At 36.1% G+C, this 3,804-nt stretch overlaps 1 protein-coding gene across 4 annotated transcripts in view; it reads right to left on the minus strand.

Annotated features, from left to right (window-relative positions):
- Positions 1-2,543, minus strand: part of specc1 (sperm antigen with calponin homology and coiled-coil domains 1) — an 87,893-nt gene extending 85,350 nt beyond the window's left edge. For all 4 annotated transcript variants that reach the window (XM_057354250.1, XM_057354225.1, XM_057354199.1 and 1 more), the window contains exon 1: positions 2,450-2,543. The gene's annotated coding sequence lies outside the window, so the exon portion shown is untranslated. The remainder of the gene's footprint in view (positions 1-2,449) is intronic.
- Positions 2,544-3,804: the final 1,261 nt, after the last annotated feature.

Genomic DNA, 3,804 nt, shown 5'->3' on the forward strand with positions numbered 1-3,804 from the left:
TAATTGATATTTAGGGCAAGTCCTGCATCCTAAATGTTATTCAATTCAAAAAATTAAGTCATGATAAAGTACATATCCAGGAATACAAATTTCGAAATTCATTCCCAGCCTGCATTTACACTCCAGGGCTTAACGCACATTCACAATCTTTTTACAAATATATTTTTGTCTTTATTCATTTACTTCATAATTTTACAAGTAACTTGTTGTTCTTCGAAATATTGTCAAAACATCTCAAGAATGCAATTGAAAAGGTGATTCTCTCCATGATTCACACATTCTCCATCCACGATTCACATATTAACCGCACCTGATACAAGTAATGTTTTCAGACCTGATCTAGTCTGTCTGTCGCCTAACATTGACCACATTTGCATACACATCCCTGAAAAGGTTATTCTTGTTCAAAAATGTACATCTTTAACTATCATGGACAGACACTAACACACTTCTCTGGTCATTGAGAAGAACCAAACTCTCCTGTACACCTCACACAGCTGGAACTGACCTTCCTTTTCAGAGGCCAAAGACTATTTATAGACAGTCGTTCTATCTGAGAGTGTGTGCTTTTGTTGGAACTCATCAGAGCAAAGAGGACGATGTGACTGGGAAACTGGGCTGTCGCTGCTCCCCTAAATGATCAAATATGTGCTTGACTTGAAGTACAAGCCTTAGTGCCTTCACAGTCCAGAGAATGAGTTAAACGCCCCAATTACACATGAATTAAACATTTAAATATGCATTAATTGCTGGTATGATCTTATGAAGTCATGCATAATGTTGTGAAGAATGTTATTGTTATTCAAATTTACTACCATAGTAGGGAAAATAAATACTATGGGAGTCAATGGGGGATGAGATCTGTTTGTTTACTGACATTCTTCCAAATATCTTTCTTTGTGTTCCGCACATCCTGAGGGTGAGTAAATGATGACAGAATTTTCATTTTTGGGTGAACTATCCCTTTTTATTTATCACATGTATTTATCACTTCAGATATACAGTATATGTACTGTATTATAATTTATATCGCTGCAGTTTAGACTCAGAAAGCTTTATCTAGGACAGCGTGTTCTAGAGACCTCAGCTCTCGAAGACACACTTGCTACTTCCTTTGATGGTTTATCCAGAAATAAAAACTTAAGGGTGTAATTACCTACAAATAGCTACACGCTGAGTGAACTGGTGAAGTTTTACATTGACTGTTTTTAGCTGCATTTTTGCGGTTGGTGAGAGAAGTATGAACGTTTTCAAAAGAAAAACGGCTTGTTTCCACGACTGTCTACACACTGGAAGCCAGTTCTTTCATACTGCATTTAAAGCTCCTCTTGATTTTTGGTTGTATACAAAACTGGCAACTAACCTTGATGTCCTATAGCCAACCCTGATGGACCAACACTACACTGATCAATAGCCAACAGCTGGAAAATACCCAACCATTAAGCTGCACCATTAAGATGTATGACAGCAGGATGAACCTGGTGCTTTACAACCACACTAATGAGTCCTTTAAATGTCTTTTAACATTCCTGACTGCCTTTTTATGAGAATATGTTCAGTTGCTGATACAGTTAGATTTAACACTTTAGCTTTGTGGTCATATCATAATGTGTGAGCCATTAGTTTGCCTATTAAAATACAAACAGCAACTTCTCACAGACGCCCATAGTAAAAACAAGAGAACTTGCTACCGTGGCACAACATCATAACCAAAAACAAATGTTGGGACGAAAAGACTGGATGTGCTCCAAAAAACACACGTGGAAGTTTGCATCTGCTATTAAATGATGTTATAGAATATGTTTTAATAAAACAACTGTTTTACAAATAGAACTCATATAGATAGAGTCCCTTTTATGTTATTCAATATCACTGTCATTGAAATAAAGTGATGAGTAAATGAACATGACACTGCGTGTAACATAGGAATCTCATTTAATAAAAACGACTATTCAATTCAATTCCTAAACATTCAGACTCGTAAATAAAACTGTAAATTCAAATGTCGTCCATGCATCAGCGCACTGACAGAAGTCTTGACGGATTTAGTTTACACACAGCTCTCGTGACAGAAGAACTACTGCAGTATGTCACACACACCACAACCACGACCCGTGGAGCTCACCGAAACGTCACTCTTAAAAATAATCTAAAACTAAAATGAATATACGTGACCCTTAATTCGACCACTGTCGGTCTACATCACGACTGACCGGTGAAAATCTCACATGGCTAACTGTGGTCACCGTTAAAACAGCAGCTCTCCCGCTCGCAACACGAAAACGGCCGTTGATAAAAGTGCGGGGAAGTACAGTGGATTTAAGTAGCGTACTTGCCGGTGACAACTATCAATGCTTTCGTGAAGCGATACAAATTTTTAACCGAGTTCGTACAGTGACAATAACGTGTTTAGACGACATAATAATGACAAAATGATGTGGAGACTCACCTGTTCCGTGCTTTTCAAGAGCGACGCGGTTACTCTCTGAAGAAGATGCTCTTGCTCCAGTTCCGACGTCTCCGGCAGATGGAGCGCGCGACATTTTGGTGCAGTGAGCGAAAGGCACGCTGGGTAATGTAGGCACTCTTGGTTTGTTTTAAAGGGCGTGTTACACATGGAACGCTTAGGGGCGCCAAAATCATACTTTTTGGTGTCCTAAAAACCCACAAACAGGAAAAGCAAATCGACAAGCACATTTAAAACAACAATAGACGGGACGTTTTCTTCTGTTGTCGTTGTATAATTATTAAGTAAATTCATATAAAATTATCTTGATTATCGCCAGTAGTTTCAACTTTTCTGCGAGCAAGTGTAAAAAATGCTTGGGGTGTAAAAAACAGCAAATAACCATTGACGAAAATCTTTTTTTATATATACTTTATTTCAAACATTATACATATAACATCAGGCAAAGAAGTCTTCACATGTCATAGACAGTGAACAATAACAATAATAAGATAAATAAAACAATAAATTAAATCTTGGGTTTGCGTACAGTATACTCAAGATAACAGAAAAACACAAAGATAGATCTAAGTCATATTTGTAAATAAACCATCATAATGTTTCATAAATGTTTTGCCTTTTTTGTTATTTACAAGTCTTAAAGATGAAACAAAAGCAAGAAATAAATTTCAGCAAGAAATAAAGGGAAATATAAAGGGGATTTAAGCCATTTTTGTTTGTGAATAAATTCTTTTGCATATAAAATAAAAAAATTAACAACATTTTCCTGAGAAAGCATTTTAGGGCATTCATAGTAAAAAAGATATCTTTAAAGGTGAATGTATAGCCTACATTTATAGGGCTAAACAAATACAAATTTAAGTCAATCCAAAATTGTCTGGTTAAATTACGATCATAAAATAAATGGACAGCTGTCTCTTCCATAAGACCACAAAATGAGCAATTTTCACCAATATATCAGAATATCTGGATATAGATAAATTGACAGGATAAATTTGGGAAGGATTTTAAAATGAACTTCCTTAATCTTATTGGAACCATTGGCGAAAATCAGTACCACCAGAAAGGACAGATAGGACACTCGTAACGTGCAGTTCACTGCAATATGCTGAGGTCACCTCTCTTTTTGTTGAATCTGCGGAACCAATTATGTTGAGTTTTTAACATGTTACAAATAAATATGTCGCATAAACTATGCATGTAATGTAAAATATTCGTTTCGTCCCAATTGTTGCACTAAGCCAGTAATTTTTATTTTACGTGACAAAAGCATTGAACTGTTTTTCATGCAAATATTAACGAATGTGCTTTTGTTCACGTCAGGTTGCATTGTTGCA

This window comes from Triplophysa rosa, linkage group LG2, assembly GCF_024868665.1.
Source record: "Triplophysa rosa linkage group LG2, Trosa_1v2, whole genome shotgun sequence".
Classification (NCBI taxonomy): domain Eukaryota; kingdom Metazoa; phylum Chordata; class Actinopteri; order Cypriniformes; family Nemacheilidae; genus Triplophysa; species Triplophysa rosa.